The sequence below is a fragment of the Petaurus breviceps genome, unplaced genomic scaffold (assembly GCF_028583685.1).
Source record: "Petaurus breviceps papuanus isolate PSGF00001 unplaced genomic scaffold, PetGlider_PUasm1.0 98, whole genome shotgun sequence".
NCBI lineage: Eukaryota > Metazoa > Chordata > Mammalia > Diprotodontia > Petauridae > Petaurus > Petaurus breviceps.
The window spans coordinates 42,865,097-42,885,744 of NW_027187460.1; positions in this window are offsets into that span (position 1 = coordinate 42,865,097).

Consider the following 20,648-nt stretch of genomic DNA (forward strand, 5'->3'; position numbering starts at 1 on the left):
TATATATACACATACATTTATATATCCACTGTGTGTACATATGTACATGTATGTATGTATTATGAATGTATGATGAAAAATTTGTCCAGACCTGTTTTTCCTCTTCTCAGTGTTATAGAATTGGGAAAGGGATCAGTTGTTTATATACTCATTTCTATTTTCAAACATTATGACAACAATCTCTTCCATTTGTCTAGTATCAAGTATTTGTAAGTTAATATTACTCATATTATTAAAAACAGAAAGCACTATCTCATACTTTTTAAAGTTTAGCTTCATATATATATTTTTAAAGAAGACATATTAAAATGTCTCTATTTTCAAAAGCCTGACTATTATAACAAACAATCCTTCTTCTCTAGTTTAGCCTTCAGGTTTCCATAGTCTTTTCCTGTTTATTACCAGTCTTGTTCTTTTCCCCTTTCAAGAAAGATCACAACTTCCAATGAAAGTTAGAATAGCTAGTACAGGTTTAATTAGTTTTTTTTTCAAAGAGTGAGGAAAAACATGGTGAAAAAAGACAGTATTTAAAAGAATTTTATTATTCGTTTAATACATTCCAAGTGACTTTTCTAGGTTGTTGTTGCAACTATACCACATATGAAGAAATGCTGCATTCCACCCAATCGTTTTTATTTATCCATATATGAAAATCACCATAAGAAAATAAAATGCAATATTCTATTATAAAACATGAAAATTGATCATGATATATTTGGCATACTTGTAAAAAAGTTGTTCCACTCCAGAAAAGCTCAGTGGATCAGTGGGTTTAACACTAGGCCTGGAGTCAGAAGGACCAAAGTTCAAATATGACCTCAGATACTTACTAGCTGTATGATGCTGATCAAGGTGCTAAAACCATGCCTGTGTGAAACTGGAGAAGAAAATGGCAAATCACTCTAGTTAAAATGCTAAAAAGACAAAACATTGGAAGATTAGTCCCTTAAGTATGAATGGCCTATGTGCTATCATCCATGGGGTCATGAAGAATTGGACATAACTGAATGACTGAACAACTTTCACTAAACTTCTACTCTTGCATCTCATTATGGAAATAAGGAGATCTTGAATTATCCAGGGCTGTTTCATTGTAGTAGTAATCTTATCAAGTGATACCAAAGAACAACTATATATACTTATTGTTGGAGATGCATTGCAACTATATTGGGAGAGGTCCATTACCTGCCTAAATTTATCCAAAAGGTGATAATTCATTCACTCACTTATTCACATTTCAGTTATCTACAAATCTCTCTCTCTCTCTGTCTCTGTCTCTCTCTGTCTCTGTCTCTCTCTGTCTCTGTTTCTCTCTGTGTCTCTCTCTCCGTCTCTCTCTCTCTGTCTCTCTCTCTCTTTCTCTCTCCCTCACTCTCTTTCCATCTCTACCATAGCAACTCTTGTATGTCATTTATTGAGGCACAAAGGAGTTATAATCTTTAGATTAGAAAGGAAAGAAGCAGGCATTTGGGGGTGATGTTGTTCAGGTAGAATCATTCGAATTTGGATATTTTTTACCCAGACCTCTTGGGCTCCTTTTATCTCTCTGGCTTTATTATATCCATTTTCATCCTAATTAGTATATATAATTTTCAGTTAGTATTTTCTTTCTCCAGATTCTCAAAGAATTAACTAGGTATAAAGTTGAATGCATTGAATGACCTGGGAAGCTCTTCCCAAATACTATATTAAATAATTCTACTACCTGATACTTTTTAATTCCTCATTACAACTTTTTTTAGAATGCATTATGTAATGTGCATGATCATTATCATTGTTATTGGGGTAGTAAGTTTTTTTTTTTACCATGTTAGTGTGACATGAACAAATCTTGTCAAACATTACTAAAAAATGTGTACAAAAAATGTGGGTTATGACTGTGAACTAATGTCAACATTCTTACTTTTACAACAACCAGCACAATTTCACCCTATGGGTTTAAACTACTCAGGACCTAACTTTTTTTTTGGAGGCAAACTATACCCACACTTAAATACTTGATAAAATCTTAACATTGAAAAGTATGGGCCAATGATACCTTTTGCTTCACTGTGTAATAACCAGTTTTTGCACCATGCTAATAATTTGGTTATTACTAAATAGATCTCATATATTGTTCAAATATATTTCCTTATCAACCAAACATTGACCGTCAAGGTAATCAAGTGGTACACACAAACCTTAGATGATAGCATGAATTATATGCTCATTATAAAATTGTGGGTGAGTATTTATTAGTCATAAGTCCTGAGAAAGAAAAAGAATATATGCTATAAATTTCTCTAACGACTCTCTGAGACACCTGTATCATTTTATATATGTTTACTTGAAGAGAGATTATGGGCAAGAGTATTTCTCTTACTAATCAGAGAGCTATTTGCCTAAATAAATTTCCAATTCATATTTCTAGAAATTGTGAAGGAAACCAAAAAAATCTAAGAATGTATAATCTAATATAAATCTAAGAAGTAACAACAAAAAGGACAAAGGGACAGTTTTTAGTCATGATTTCATAATTTCATTTGTGGTTTTATAAGTACAACTTAGAGGAAATAAAGAAGATGCTAAAGGAAATGAATCTTGAACAAGGATAAAGATTCTATGAGCCAGAGGAAAATAGGCAATGCATTTAAGTGGGGGATTCCCAGCACAAAGGCACTTCTATGGGAGGGTGAGTGTTGTGTGCAAGGAACCAAAAGAAAGTCAGAGTGATTGGATCAAAGAAAATAGGAAAAGTTTCAATGAAATTAGGAAGATAGGTTAAGGTTAGATAGTAGAGGGAAGTCAGCAGTTTTTATTTTATCTTAAAGGAAGTATGATGACACTGGATTGGGAGAATCACAGTCAAATTTAACCTTTAGAAATTTCATTCCGGCAGCAATGTGCAGGAGGATATGATGAAGTAGAGGGAGGCTTGAGGTAAGGAGACCTCGATTACTGCAGTAATCTAGATAAGAGGTGATGACAGCTTCAACTAAGGTGATAGCAGTGTAAGTAGAAAGAAAGTTCTCCTCTCAGAGTATATGAGATTTTGCCAAGATAAATATTGCAATATTTGGAAACTAATTGGATGTATGGAGTAAAGAAGAGTGTGAAGTCAAGCACAAAATTGAGTTTATGAACTTGGGAGATTGAAAGAAGAGTAGCATATGAAAGAAATAGAGGAGTTTTAAAGACAGGAGGTTAAATTATATATTATACAAATATATTTTTAGTGCAAGACGATGAGTTCTATTTTGGATATGATGACGGACATACAATATGGGATATCTAAAAGCCAACTAGTAACGCTAAATAGATTGTAACTCAGCAGGGAGACTAAGGGGAAAAAGACAGATCAGAAAGACGCACACAGACAGAGAATCTTTGAGCCTGAAAAGAGATGATGAGTAAAGCCATGGGAGCTAATGAAGTCATAGAGAAAAGTCTACAAAAAAAGAAAAATATTCAAGAAACAACCTTGAGTGCACTCAGAAATCCTGGTCATATTATTACTTAAAATTCCTTCCCCTTTTTTTTAAGCCTTGCCTCCACTTAAACTAAAACCCCATTTATTCCATGAAACCCTTCTTGTCTTCTCCAGCTTTTATTGTTGTCTTCCTATCAGGAATGAACTATCTAAACCATATTTTTAAGAAACATGATATAAAGTGCCAAAAGAGTTGGGATGCAATGACAGACCTTCTTTTTTACTTTTTATATAATTTTGACCAAGTTATTTCCCTTTCTTCATGTTCTTCCTATATAAAACAGGAATTATAATTGTGCCGTTTAACTCATAGGGAATCAAGAGACTTAAATGAGACCATGGCTGTAAAAGAGTATTAAAAATACTCATGCATTATGCAAATACACAGGAATGATCTGTTATTTCATTGATGTGGGAACTTCCAATATAGTAATGAACTTTTATTTTTTTAACACAGATTGTTATACATGTATAACTTAGAGAGTTGCTTTGGACAAAGAAGTTAAATAAGTTGTTTGGGTTCAAATAGTGATTATGGGCATGTAGGAGGGACAGGAATAAAGTGCTGGGCCTGGAGTCACAAAAATCATCTTGAATTTAAATCCTGTCCCAGACACTAATTTTGTGACAAGTCATTTAATGCTGTTTGCCTCAGTTTCCTCATCTGTAAAATGAGCTGGAAAGGGTAATGGCAAACCACTTCAGTATCTTTGGCAAGAAAACCTCCAGTGGGATCATGAAGAGTTGGACACAACTGAAAAAAAAAATAACTGAACAAAAGTAAGTAAGTATTAATGGTAAGATGTGAACCTAGGTCTTCCTAACTCCAAGTGTAGCTGCTTACCTACAATGCCATGTTACCCTGTCATTCATTAGTTCATTTCTCCAACAAATATTTAATAATAAACTATCTTGTCAGGTACTGCAGAGGTACTAGGAATAAAAAGACAAAAATAAACTGTATTCTCAAAGATTTTATGTTCAGTTGTAGGGTAATGACATGAACTTTAATAAGCACTACTTTGGGAGAGACATTAACCACTTTGGTTACCAACAGAGGCATTTGTGATAGTAATGGAATGTGGAGATTCCCCTGTATTGGGCTTGGTTTTCAAATTGATTGTATTAAAACCCAGAGCTTGTTAATCCCACCTGTGGGATGGACTTTTTGATGTGAAAAGAAAGTCCTGACTGGGAGGAGCTGGTGACGTAGATTTGGAGAGACACTAGAGAGAGGCAAGAGATCTTTTTTGGAAGGAGCACCTCGTGGAGAGAGAGACTAAGAGATTGCTGGTGGCCGCTTTGAATTGCCCTGGACTTTTGAGACCTGCCCCCTGAGCTGCCAAGGACTGAGGAGACATGGCTGTTTTGCTGGTACTTTGTCTGTCTGTTTTGATGTTATTTTGCCAGATTTGTCCACTGGTGAAAGACTGTCCTGTTGAAGAAGTCCTGGAACCTGGCATTTGGTTAAGAAGGCCTGAGACTGTCCTGCAGACAGAGAGTGAATACTGTCCACTGGTGAGGGACAGTACTGAGAGTGAATACTGTCCACTGGTGAGGGACAGTACTGTTGTTGCAGGGGTCTGGAGACTGTCCGGCAGACAGAATGAATACTGTCCACTGGTGAAGGACAGTGCTGTTGTTGCAGGGGTCTGGGAGCCTTTCTGTTGGTTCAGAAGCCCTGAAGAAGGATTTTCTTGTTGTATGTTTACAGAAATCCTGGGAGAGGGCTTTGCTAATGTGTTCAGGGGTTCTAGGACTGTTCTACAGACAGAGGATAAATTCATGAAGGGACTGGCAATGTATCTTATGGCCTTGCTAAGCCTTGTCTCCCCAGGAACTAAGATTGCTGAGAACTTGCCTCGTGTCAAGATGAAGAAAAGACCTCCATTTGGGTATTAAGTGCTGTGTTTAAACTTGATGTAACTCTGGGGTAGATTCAATTGTGATCCAGGGGTGGGGAACTTTTGACCTTTTTGTGTTCTATGGTTGAGCAAATGAATGTATTTTACTTATGTTTGGAAACTAATCTCCATTTGAGAAGAGGGGCTTTGTGGTGGACTTAATTAAGGTATAGCCTAGGGGTGGAGAAGTATTTGGAACAGAGACTTTGTAATTGATTGAATGATTGGAAAGTCCTGGGGTGGGGTAGGCCTTGGAGATGATTTAATCACACTTAGTAAATGCTGTATTTTGAATGATGTCATGTTTTAATCTTCTCTGTTCTTGGTTGGTCACTGAATAAAATAGAGAGCACCTATGCTGGTATTTTGAACCTGGGAAGTTGCCTTCTTTTGGCATTACATTACAGCATTGTACAAGAGGTACCACTTAAGGTGTGAGTTGAAAGAAACTATTTATTCCCTAACTACCTTCAAAAGGAAATGAGGAGGGACTGAATTCCAGGCATGGGCATCACAAATACAGATAAGTAATGAAAAGACATGCACCGAGAGCAACAAAAAGATCACTTTAGCATGTATATAGAAATATCAAAGGAGAGAAATGTTCATTAAACCTGAAAAGATTAGCTAAAGCCAGAACATGAAGGAATTTAAAAGTCAAATCAAGAATTTTCTACTCATCCAGTAGAAAATGGGTAGCTTTAAGAGATCATTGAGCACAGGAGTGATAAAGTCAGACCTGTTATTTAGGCCAATATATTGAGCAGCTGTGTGGAGAATGGATTTAAAAAGTGAGAGACCTGATATAGAAAGACCAATTGCAACAAAATTTTGAGCTTATTCTCTGAGGGCAGGGACAGGTATATCTGGAATCTGCAGGGTTCCCTTAAAAGGTGAACAATAAACCTTGAGCAAGTTACTTAACCCCAATTGCTTTAAAAAAAAAGGTGAACGATATTTTCATCTAATATCATCATACCAAGTTCCCACTCTGGTATGTTCTACCCACTCTCAACTACCAGTTATGAATAATGTATAAGTCCTCAGGAACTTGGCTGCTACTTCACCTTACTTTCTCTAAATTCCAACATGGATACCAGTGTTCACTCTTGTGACCTTTTGAAGCTGAAAAGGTCATATCATTCTATTATCCTCTACCTAAAAATAATAAGAGGCACAATGAGAGAAGGAGCAGTAGGTCCATACGCTCATGGCCAACCTAGCAGTAACATTGTAGAGAAATAAATTTCTGAGGATTCTCTCTCCACTCAAGGCTTACATCATCAGTTCTGGCCATCTCATTAAAAACAACAGGGAAGAAAGACAAGAAGAATCATCTCAGGCACAGAGTATCCTTTGAATGCACCCCAGTTTGAGTTCAGCAATCAATGAATAGTCTATCTTCACCATACGGTTAACAGATAGGAATCAGTTACAGAATGTTGGTGAATGCTTCAAATCAAAGAACGTGACCTTTCCATTACATGTATTTCTACCTTTTTGGAAATAGACTTTCCTGACTCTGACATGGCATGACTTAAATTAATTGAGATCATTAAACCTATTCACCTCCCTCCATTTTGCTCCCATCAATCATACAAATAAACTGCATTTCATTTACCCTTACTAAAAAAAAAATTCTACTTTACTGACTCATCATAGAGTGGAAGTAACCTCAAGGTCTTGAAGACCATGCTAATGTTTCACAAGTACTAATACCAAAGTAAAAAAAGAAGAAGACCTTAGTATGTACTCACACAATGAAATTTTCTCCATTATCTGAGGACCAGCAAATTGTATAATGGACCACCATTAAAAGGCAGCTATGGTTTCAGCACTCACAATCCCTTAAATGTGGATAGAATGAGATTTGAACTGGCAAAAGAGGGACCCTCACTGTCATTTACAAAATTTGAAAATATTGAAGAATTACCTTGACATTTAGTCATGCACTATTATTTTACTGTTTCACTAAGGATTGCCTCTAGTTCTCAGTGACCTGGGAGGGACTAGTATATAATAAGTTATTAAGAAGTACTTATTAAATTGATTTGAATGGAAACACAGTCAAAATTTCACCTGCCTTTATATCACTAGTAAGCACCAAAACCTACACCAGAGTATAAGGCAATATTTGCACTTTACTTTTAAGCTGTGAATTGCATTTCTTGCTCTTTTGAATGTTTTTGAATGGATAACCAATAGGAGTTTTTTTTCCCCAGGTAAAATGTTGCATACTGTACTTTAGTTATATGGAAAAGTAGATGCTGAGTACCTCTAGAGACCAGCTTTCCTAAATAAGAACATTATTTTTTTCCCTGGGAGAGTTTGCCAAAAGATTGGAAAGGAGAACAAAATGAATCCAGCTTAAAATAGGGCAACTCATAGATAGGAGGCTTTTACCCCCTTTTCCAATTTTCTTTTATCTAGAGAAGTGATTATGATCTAAGCAATGTCTCCTAGATCCTTAGGCAGCAGAAAAGAATGAGGCCCTTTGTGAAATGAAAAGAACCTTGAACTAGCATACAGGGATATCAGATAGAATTGAAAATGATGTTCAGAATAAATAATAATAATTTGTATAAAACAGACACCGTTTTTTAAAATTTTCTTAACTTTCTGAGAAAATGGAGGAAATAACATTATTCTCTTTTACATTGTGCATGCTGCTAACTCCACAGGAAAGAAAGGGTGATGGAATATATTTGTATTTTTTTCTCAATTTTGCCTCTTCAATGAGGTTTTTGCTATTGTATTTTTTAAGGGGAAGGGAGAAGGTTGCAGATCTATAATTTTATTGATGTAGAGAATTCCCACTATGGAAACTCCTTTCACTCATGCAAATCCACAACTTATGTATAAGCTAATAATTCCTAAAAATTGTTCCAAGGACTAAGAGATAAAATGACTTGTTTATGATCATATAAATAGTACTTGGGGCAAGATTTCAACTCTTTACAAGCAAGGAGCTACTACAGCACTGGGATTGAACACAGGAAAATGTGGGTTCAATTTTTCCTTCAAACAATTACTAGCTCTGTGACATTGGGTAAGTCATTTGACTATTCCATTTCCTCAACCATAAAATAGGGAATGATTTTTGAGAATCAATCATTTATTCAGTCAATAATAAGTATCTATTTAGCAGCTAATATGTTCTAGGAACTATGCTAAGCATAAATATATATAGAAAGACAAAAGACTAATTGAAATGTAAATTGTGTAAATTTTAAAAAATGTAAAGTGCTGTAAATTTTAAACTTCTGATTTAAGAAGCTTGTGTTTTATTATATTTATTATTATTGTTTCCCTACATTTGATAGAATTCTGATAGAAACAACATATTTTTCAATGTTCAATTTTCAGTGGACTATTGTTCAAGTGCATAGGATAATTTGTTTATGCAATTGAATAAGAGTATTAGAATATCAGACATCTTCTATAAGTTCAAGCAAAGTATCTTAGCAACAACTTCCAAAAAAGTCAAAATGATGTAGGTGGTAGTGTAGGGTCAGTGGTATCAAATTCACTTAGAAAGGAGGGCAACTAATACATCAACAAGGATATCTGTGGGCCACATTTTGACTTAGAAAAACAAACATTAATATTGTTTATATTCTATTGCATTTGTATTTATTTTGTTAAATATTTTCCAATTATAATTTAATCTGATTCAGCTTAAACTCAGTAGAATTAAACCAGCTCCTGTCTGGTGTCTGACACCTCTAGTAAATCGATCAATCAATAAAGATATAATAAGTGCCTACTATTTGCCAGTCATTATGCTAAGTCCTGAAGATTCAAAAAAAAATCAAAAGATGGTCCCTGCCCTCAAGCAGTTTATAAACTAAGGGTGGAGATAACCTGCCATGTAGACGAATATAAACAAAATAAGCAATACATAGGATAAATAAGAAATTAAGAGGCATTTGTATGGAAGATGGGATTTTATTTGATACTTAAAGGAGGCCAGTAAGGAGTTAAGCTTTGTGTTCTATGTACTACCATAACACCCTTTTAATTAAGCTCTCTGACCCTCAATTTCCCTCCCTTGCCCAATGGCACTGAGTACAAAGGGTTGTTGTATGGAACCAGATAATATGTGAAGTGCTTAAACGATCTTATAGAACTATTTAAATGATAGTGATGATGATAATGTGATGATGGAGATCATGGTGTGATTTATCCTCTTTTTACATAATTTTGATCTATTTGACTAAATATTTTACATTTTATGAATTCTTTATTCCACCTAACTTGGAAATTATTAGAATCAGGAGTGGAAACCTACATTAAAAATATTCAGCTTTCTGTGTCAGTTGTAAAGCCAGGTATTTGTGGACAATAATTTTGCCTTCAATGATGCTATGATTATAAAAGAGTTTATATATTAAACACTCAAAAATATTTTGAAGTTTTATATTTGTTTGAGGGAGATTTATTATTTGTTAGTTTATAGGAAGAGTGATGTACTTCTATTGCATAATTCTGATCACGAGATTGAGGGTTTTCTAAGTATTCAGTTGATGGCTAATTTGTACAATGACCTCCAGTAATATGATATACAGATTTTACTCTTATTTTATGCAATTGACACTGATAAAGATAAGACCAGTTTCATCAATGATGACATTTTTATAGTTTCTGGTAGCCTTGAATCACTATATTGCATTTTTCCATTTCTTTTTTTTTTATTATTTTTAAGCAATTGGGGTTAAGTAACTTGCTCAAGGTTACAAAGCCAGTTGTTTCTGGGTGTGGTGCTAAGTATCTGAGCCCAGATTCGATCCCAGGTCATCCCAACTCTGGGCCCGGTGCTCTTACTCACTGAGCCACCTGGCCGCCCCTATGTATTTTTTTTATATAACTTTTTTAAGCAGTTGGGGTTAAGTAACTTGCTCAAGGTTACATGGCCAGTTATTTCTAGGTGTGGGGCTAAGTATCTGAGCCTGGATTCAATCCCCAGGTCATCCCGACGCTGGGGCTGGGGCTCTTACTCTCTGAACCACCTAGCTGCCCCACATTCTTCCATTTCTATACATTCAGTAATCTGAATAACTCACCCATTTGTTTAATGATTTTCTGCTGATATGTTGCCATGTGAATAAATGTGGATGTTGCCAGTTGAGAACCCTTTAGATTCGCTTTCAGATCAGAGCTATTTTATAGACTTCATTTAACAATAAACTAATCCTGGTTGCATTTGATAAGTACTGATGTATGTATTCATTGTTGTCCTTTACAATTTTTGCCCTGTGAAGTAAGGTCTCCTCTAAAACTATTTCTCTAGAATTTCAACCCATTTATGTAATCTGAAAACATCTATAAATCTGCTTCCTCCTTTTTGATAAAGGGGTGTTAATTTTCTCATAGCCACCTTACATTGATGGGTCCTGTGTTTCCTTAATAATGTACAGGGTTTTGTTAGGATACTGGCTAAATCTATTATGGTAAATTTTATATTTCCAAACGTGTATGACAAAATTGGTATTAAGAAGTTACTAACTGATCTACAAACATTCTGCCCATTGAGCTTTGACTTCAAAACCCAGTGAGATAAAAAGATTGAAAGTCAATTTAAAATGAAAACAAAAATTGAAGGAACCTTATAGCCTTTTCTAACAGTGGTATTTGAGGTCTCTTGGACTGGTAAGTAGAGTTGTAACCTCCCCTTAGTGGGCTCCAGTATTGTGGACAGTACTCCTGGCCAGCTATTTCCTTGAATCTTACCCTTTAAAAAGGCTTTGTTTTCCAATCAACCTTGCTGTGCTTTCACCATGGGGATGTTTAAATGGCCAAGCCCCACCCACCTTGCTCATACTAGTCCCTGCTTGTCCTAGCCTCCCTCTAAAACTCCTGACTCATTTGTCTAAGAAAATTTAGAACCAATTTTCTATTTTTTGCTTTAAAGTTCTAAACCAGAATAAATAGTTATCTTGTAGACATCTCTGAGTCTAGACACAAAGAAACTACTCTGTCAAATATGCACAACAGTGGTACTCCCACACTCACTTCTCTGTCTCCCTCTCTCTCTCTCTAATACACACAAGTGCATGGGTGTGATCAGGCACCACATAAAAGTGTTTTTATTATTTTCTTTCCCCAACTACCTAATTAAGCAATGTGGTAGTTAATGAGATATGAAGATCTTCCTCATCTATTAATAGGCCTATGGGACCACATGTGTCCCCTTTGTTCTTGGAACATGAGTCCTTTTCCCATATCTAAAGGTTCATAGATATTTCAATCATAGCTGTGATACATCCAGAGTCACACAGAGCCCATTGTGGGAGGAACTTGCCTAAGGAGCAACTTGTTTAGTGGGGAGACTTGCTTGTAGAAGGCTTTCACACCTTTTGGATTAGGCACTGAGTCACAAGGGTTGTGATGTATTCTGGTTCTGAGACTATTAGTGGAAAACTATATATACTTGGAGGTTACTATTTTACTTTTGGGGTTTTCTGATGAGAAGGACTGTTTGATTCCCTGGACTGGATACTGAGTTGCCATTGTTAAGAGCCCCCCTAATTACTTAGTGGTTTGTGCTCTCCCAGTCTGATGGTATATGTAGGTAGTTCAATTATTCTCTTTAGACAGTTGGAGCCCTGCCTATTAGATTCTTTCTTGGACTACTTATCTCTCTGTTAATTAAAGTAAGACCATTAAACCCTGTAAATCTGTCTTTCCTTTAGAAAATCTGATCAAAGTAATTGTTCTAGCAGTCCACCCTGTGTGCTAGTGTTGTTGCTAAGACAGGTAGTTTCCCATGTGCATCTCAAATATGAATTTGTCTTAGAAATTAATATTTTTTAAATGAGAAGGAAGGCAAAATAACTTGCAAGAAGCAAAAAATGTTTTGAGAATTGATGCACCCTCCTCCAGTAATGGACATGCAAAAGAAAGGGGGAAGTGGGGGAAAGAAAAGGGAAAACAATGAACATTTACACAGTGTCTGTTATGTGTTTAAGAGTTTGTAGGGGCAGGGCCAAGGTGGCAGATTAAAAGCAAGAACTTGCTTGATCTCCCTTTACAACCACCTCCAATACCTTTACAAAAATTAGTATAAACAATTTTTTGAGCTAGAGAACCCACAAAGTGACAGAGAGAAACAAATATCCTACTGAAGGCAGCCTGGAAGATGAATAGGAAGGGACTATTGCAGCTGGCTGGGAGCTGATCATAGCCCCTAGTGAGTCCTGCTGGCCCAGACTCATGGCTCAGACTGACTGGAGCAGATATCAGGAGAGTGAATCACCAGCAGCTGTGGTGCTTCCCAGACTTCCCAACCTAAAAATGCCAAAGAAAAAAAAAGGCCAGTAAAGAACTCTGTTGGAACTAGGTGAAAGAAGAGCACCATACAGCCCCTGCCCCTGGGCCAAGAGGTGGTTGCAGCATGGTGCCTGCAGCTCCTGCCAGGGAGCTGACACTGGATCTCCTGGCCTACAAAATATAGGGGGACCAAGGTACCCGTCAGCGGGTAATTGCTCTTGTTTTTACCTGCCTGGATCTGAGTTGCAGACTTGGGTGGTGGTCCTGGGGTGAGGAACACCAGTATGCTAGAGCTGATGGTGGTTGTAGAGAGGGCATCCTCTTCATAGCTCTAACAACAGCTCTGACAGTTGTAAAAATTCCAGCAATTTGGTCCACAGCTCTCTCCACTCTGGAAGCAGAGTTATACTGTGACAAAGAGCTCTAAAGTCAGGTAACTGGCAAGATGAGCAAACAGAGGAAGCACAATTTGACCATAGAAACATTTTGGGGGTACAAAAAAGGATAAAACATGGCTCAAGAAGAAGACAACATAGCTAAAACTCCTGCATCAAAAGCTTCCAAAAAATATAAAGTGGTGACAAGTCATGGAGGAGCTCAAAAAGGATTTTGAAAATCAAGTAAGGGAAGCAGAGAAAAAATTGGGAAGAAAAATAAGAATGATGCAAGAAAATCATGAAAAGAAAATCAATAGTCTGAAGAAAATAACGCCTTAAAAAATAAACTAAATCAAATGGCAAAAGAGACCCAAATAGCAAATGAGGAGAAGAATGTCTTAAAAGCTAAAATGTTCAGGTGGAAAAATAAATTTCAAAAACTCACTGAAGGGAATAATTCCTTCAAAATAGACTGGAGCAAATGGAAGCCAATGACTTTATGAGCAATCAAGATAGTATAAAGCAGATCCAAACAAATGAAAAAAAAAACAGAAGGCATCATGAAACGTCTCATTGGAAAAACCACTGACCTAGAAAATAGATCAAGGAGAGATAATTTAAAAATTACTGTCCTACCTGGAAGCCATGTTCAAAAAAAAAAGAGCCTAGAAATCATCCTTCAAGAAATCCTCAAGTAAAATTATCCTGATATTATAGAACCAGAAGTCAAAATAGAAATTGAAAGAATTCACCAATCACCTCTTGAAAAAGATCCCAAAAAGAAAACTCCTAGGAATATTATAGCCAAATTCCAGAGTTCCCAGCACAAAGAGAAAATATTACCAGCAGTCAGAAAGAAACAATTTGAGTATTGTGGAAACACAATCACCATAACACAAGACCTGGCAGCTTCTATATTAAGGGATTGAAGGGCTTGGGATATGCTACTCCAGAAGTCAAAGGAGCTTGTATTAAAACCAAGAATCTTCTACACAGCAAAACTGAGTATAATGTTTTAGGGTAAAATATGGTTATTCAATGAAATAGAGGACTTTCAAGATTTTTTTTGCCTCTTTTTGAGGGGGGAGGGCAGGGCAATTGTGGTTAAGTGACTTGCCCAAGATCACACAGCTCGTAAGTGTTAAGTGTCTGAGGCTGGATTTGAACTCAGGTTCTGCTGACTTCAGGGCTGGTGCTCCATTCACTATGCCACCTAGCCACCCCACTTTCAAGCATCTTGATGAAAAAAACCAGAGCTGAACAGAAAATTTGACTTTCAAATATAAGAAGCAAGAGAAGCATGAGATGGTAAACAGGAAAAAGAAATCATAAGGAACTTATTAAAGTTGCACTTTTTACATTCTTACATAGAAAAACAATAATTGTTACTCCTGAGAATTTTCTCAGTATGAGTATTTTTGAAGGGAATATATATGTGTGTATGTATATATGTATTTGTGTATATGTATGTACAGGAGGGTGTATGTATAAATATATGTGTGAATGTGTGTATATGTGTGTGTATAAATATACAAACACAGAGAGCACAGGATCAGTTGAATATGAAGGGACAATATCTAAAAAATAAAATTAAGAGGTGAGAGAGGAATATATTGGGAGAAGGAGAAAGAGAGAGATAAAATAGGGTAAATTATTTTATGTAAAAGAGGCAAGAGAAAACTGTTAAAATGGAGGGGAAGAGCAGAAAGGTGAAATACAATGGGTCAAACCTACTTGCATTGAATTTGGCTTAAGGAGGGAATAGAATGCTCACTCAAGTGGGTATCTTACCATATAGGATAGTAGGGGGCAAGGGGATAATAGGGGGTATGATAGAAAGAAGGGCAGATTGGGGTAGAGGGTAGTTAGAAGCAAACACTTTTGAAAAGTGACATTGTCAAAGGATAAAATAGAAGAAATTGGGAGAGGAATAGGATGGAGGGAAATAATATTTCACAATATAACTACTATGGAAACATTTTGCATAACTACACATGTACAACCTGTATTGAATTGCATATCCTCCCAGTGGGTGTGGATGAGGAGGAAAGAAGGTAAAGAATATGGAAATTAAAAATTTAAAAACAAATGTTTAAAAAATTGTTTTATGATGGAGAGAAAAATGTGCATCCAGAGAAAGAACTAGAAAGAACTAAATTTATATCCAGGTGGAAGCAAAATACCTGATCTTTTTCATTCTCTTATTTGATTTTATGTCCTCTTTACCATTTTTCATTCCAGCTGGTACAATCCATCCTTATAACCTGACCATTGTATAATGTGAAAGTATTTACAGATCCTATACTTGATAATAAGCCACCATGGGGGGGAGAGGGGAGGGACAAAATGTGAAATTCAAGGAATTGTGGAATTGAATCCTGTAAACTAAAAGGAAACAAACAAATTAATAAATTAAAAATTTTTTAATTGTTTTTATATGCAACTGGGAAATAAGATATACATACACTAGGGTCTAGAAATCCATCTTGTCCTACTAGAAAGTTAGAAGGGAGGGCGGCTGGGTGGCTCAGTGAGTGGAGCGCCGGCCCTGGTGTCGGGAGGACCCAAGTTCGGTTCTGGCCTGAGACACTTAACACCCACACAGGAATACTGACCATGTAACCTTGGGCAAGTTACTTGAATGAATGAATGAATAGATAGATAGATAGATAGATAGATAGATAGATAGATAGATAGATAGATAAATGAATGAATAAATAAATAAATAAATAAATTTAAAAAAAATAAATAAATGAATGGATGGATAAATAAATAAATAAGTAAATAAGTAAATAAATAAATGAATGAATGAATGAATGAATGAATGAATGAATAAATAAATGAATGAATGAATGAATGAATGAATAAATAAATAAATAAGAAAGAGGGGGTATGGAGGATGATATAAGAAAGAGTAGATTGGGGGAATGGGTATTCAGTAGTCTGGCTATCTTGAGGTGGGGAATAGGGGGAAGACAATGAGACAATTTTTAACTCAAAATCTTGTAGAAATGAATGTTGAAAACTAGAAAGAAAGAAAGAAATTGGGATAATAATTTTTTTTAAGTTTTTAGAATATTATCTCACTTGATCCTCACAGTAGCTCTGTAAAGTAGTACTGTTATTACCTCCAATTCACATTTGAATAAAGGGAGACTAATGGAGGTGTAGTGATTTACACCAGGTTCACACAGCATGTAAGTGACTAAGGAGGGATTTGAACTAGTCTTCCTGAATCCAAATCTAGCACTCAAGTTCACTGTACTAATTAGCTTCTTGCAGAGTAACAAATCATAATTCTTTAGTCTGTTTCTCTAGGCGTATTCAATAAACTAGATTTTCTCCAGATATTTTTGTGGCTCTAGAATAGTATATTAATAATTTTTAGTGGCTTCTTGGCCCACACCTCCATTGTGATTTCTCTCTATCTGGGAGGTTCAGGTGGGCAGTAAAAGTGTTGCCCAAGACAAGCAAAACTCAGGGAATCATACAAGGAAATGAAGAGCAGGGTGTTTTGGCTGATCAGTAAGCTTTCACTTGCAACATCCTTTTAAAACAACAGTTCTATCCCTGTTATACATAACTTCTTCTGAATCATATGCTCCATTCAAACTAGACTTCCAGTTCATCCTCACATTTAACATTCCATCTACTATATCGGTGCCTCTTTTCTGACTTTGCCCAATCCCTGGAACACATTCTTTCTACATGTCCATTTCTTAAGTTTCCTTATTTTCTTCAAGTCCCAGATTTAAGTGGTTCTTTCAGTGTGATAACTTTTTAGATTTCCTCAGGGTTAAGGATCTCCTTTCCAAAATTATCTTGTATTTAGTTTTGCTTATTCTCTGTGTACTTATATATACATGACTTATCTCCTCTGATAGGATATAACTATATTGAGGACATGGGCCATTTGTTATTCTTTATGTGCCCAATACCAAGCACAGTGTCTGGCACATAGTAGAAACTTAAGAAATAAATGTTATTTGATTGATTGTTAACAATAGCTTTTAAAATGTCCAGCTATTTGAGCATTCTCTTATTATTCTAAGTCATCTAGGACAACTCATTGCACTAGCAATATTTCTGAGTTTTATTATTTTACCTCCTAATATTACTGCTATCTTTCTGGCATCCATTTTTAGCTCCTCTAATGACTTCTGACAATGTAGGAAAAGACAAAAAAAATCTCCTCAGCTTGTGGTATCCACATGTAGCAAGAGGCAAGAATACTGGCATTGACTGACAGATGAATAGAGAAGAAAATAGCAAAAATCATTAGAAATGCTGGATTCGCAGTACAATCATATGTCCCACATGGTAACTGCACATCATGCAATAAGAACATTGCATAAGATTTGGCAGTCTGTGTCAAATTCCAAAGTCAAGGGAAAATATGAAGGGAAACTAAGATGTGTTAGCACTATTCAGGTACCTTGATGACTCACCCATACCCAAAGTCCTAAAATCCATTTTATGTCTTCTGCAATTTCTACCACATGATTTTTTGATAAGTCACCTTAAATCATTTTTAATTCCCTGTCCTCTTGAGGGGAACAAGCCGTAGGATGAAGATAGAGCTGGAATGACATCATTAGAGCTGTGTGTGTGTGTGTGTGTGTGTGTGTGTGTTTGTGTTCTCTATGAGAATATCTATCAGTACTCTGTTTCCCTTTGGGTCAAGAAAATATTCATATTTATGTCATTGTTCTCTCTCTTCCCTCCTGTATATGCATGAGCAGACTCTCATGCACATAAAATATAATGTACATAAATCTGTACATGCGTTCATATATACATGTGTGTGGCGTATGCATACACACAAATTCAATAGTAAAATTCCTATATCAGACATTGACAAATATTTAGAGTCTCTATGTTCTTAGCTAGCAATTTAAAAAATTATACTTTTTTTCTTTATTTCCCAATTACATTTAAAAATATTTAACATTCATTTCCTTAATATTTTGAGCTTAAATTATCTCTTTCCCATCCTCTCCTGCCCACCCTTTAAGAAAATAAGCAATATGATATTGAGTACGAATGTGAAGTCATGCAAAAAGCATTTCCATATTAACCATGTCACTAAAAAAAAAACACCTGCAAAAAAGAAAAAGAAAGTAAAAATACGCTTCAATCTGTACTCAGAGTTAATCATTATTTTTTGTCACTGAAGGTGGATAGCATTTTTCACAATGGTTCCTTTGGAATAGGTTTGGATCATAATCTTGATCAGAATAGCTAAATCTTTCACAGTTAATCATCACCAATACTATTGTTATTGTGCACAAGGTTCAGGTTGTGTTCACTTCACTTTGCATCAGTTCATGTAAGAATTTCCAGGTCTTTCTGAAATCATCCTAGTCATCATTTCCTATAGCACAATAGTATTCCACCACACTTATATGCCACAGTTTGCTTAGCCATTTCCCATATAATGGGTATCCTCTAGATTTCCAATTCTTTGCTCTCAACGAAAAGCTGCTTTAAATATTTTTTTTTTATAAAAATAAATCTCTTAACCTTTTCTTTGATCTCTTTGGGATACAGACCTAGTTTTCTTAGCAATCTTCATGATTTCTCTGGTATTGTGTTTAGCACAGTTTCCGGTATATAGTAGGTGATTAAAAAGTATCTACTTACTGATGATAGGAAGCACTAAAACCTAAAAAACAAAAGAGTGAAGAAGTGCACACACATACACACACACACACACGTGAATATGCAAAATCACACCGGAGTTTCAGAGGCTATTTCTAAAAGCTATACTATCGTGACAGCTAGGTGGCACAGTGAATAGTGCACCAGCCCTGGAGACAGGAGGACCTGAATTTGAATCTGGCCTCAAACCCTAAACAGAAAACCTTGCCATGTAACCTTGGGCAAGTCACTTAACACAATTTTCTTAAAAGAAAAAGAAAGCTATACTATCCATGTGATATTGGCAAAGTGGAAATCTCTACTGGCAAAATGAAAAGGCTGATGTGGATGATCTTCAGGGCTTCTTTCTCCCCTAAAATTAATATTCTATCCACTAAATATAAACCATTTTGAGGGTATTCTTTCTAAAATTTACTATTCCCTGCCTTCTATTTTTCAAATAAAATAGACACAGTGTTATGTAGCCTTCTATTGTCAATTTAAGATAAAAATATGAGCATTACTTAATGTACCTTACAATGATGACCCTGAAGTCTATTGAGGTAGAGAAAACTGCTTGCCCCTGTAACAAATGGACCTACACTATGTAATAATTACTGATACTGCTAATTAGCCATCTCCTTTGTAGAGAATAGGTATCACTTACAAGTGTGTCTCTGGTTATAACAACTCCAAGACTCATCCCCAGCATCTAATTTTTTAAATGTCTTTCTCTATGAGATAAATCAGTTCTCATTTCAACCTAACTTCTCTATTATACAGTTGTTTCCAAATTTCAATATAGAGTAAAATACTTTCGGTTTATAAGAGATGTTTTCCTCAGAAGTCTTCTTTGATCTTTCATGAAATTCCCTGTTGGGAATCTAGAGGATGGAAGTTTCCAAAAATCAGAAATTCTTGATACATAAGATGTTTTATAGAGAAACATATGCAAGTATTTTAACACAATAATTTAGTATCCTCCCATGTATATTCCATTCATTGAAACAAAAGGTGAATGCTGTGTTAAATTCCAGATTCCATATATTAAGAGGGACACTGGTGATTTAGATAGAATGCAGACAAGTAGAATGGCAAAGGATCTTTAGTTTACTCCACATTTGGATTAATTGAAGAGAATAGGAATACCAAGTCTGGAAAAAAGAAAGGATATACAATAACTATCTTAAAGCATTTTAAGTTCTGTCAGATAGAAAAGAGTCTATTCTAGACCAATTCTGTCTGGGCCTTTTATTTTAACCCAATGATAGCCTCTCTTTTCATTTTCTAGTGATTCAAGTTTAAATTATGGAGACTTTGGAGAAAATAGGTTTCCAAGAATAATGGATATTTTGTTTTGACTTTATAGATCTCCTTGGATATGGCATTTAGTGTATTTATATATATATATATATATATATATATATATATATATACACACATATATAATTTCCTGATTAAATTGGTAAAATTATTTTTTATTTTTAAATTTTTAAATTTATTAAATTTATTTTATATAATAATATACAATATTATTTATATAATTTTATTTATTAAATTATTATTTATTAAGTAAAAAATATTAAATTATTTAAAATTATTGGTTAATTATACACACTGAAGAAATCTTAAATGGGCGTAGGAGGAGGAACAACTTATAAGAAGTACTAGTTGAGGGGCAGCCAGGTATCACAGCAAGTAAGAGCACCGGTTCCAGTGTTGAGAAGACCTGGAGATTGAATCCCGGGCTCAGACACTTAGCGCCCACCCAGAAACACCTGGCTGTGTAACCTTGAGCAAGTTACTTAACCCCAATTGCTTAGGGGTGGCCAGGTGGCTCAGCAAGTAAGAGCACCATCTCCAGTGTCAGGATGACCTGAATCAAATCCGGGCTCAGATACTCAGCACCACACCCAGAAATAATTACTGGCCATGTAACCTTGAGCAAGTTACTTAACCCCAATTGCTTAAAGGTGGCCAGATGGCTCA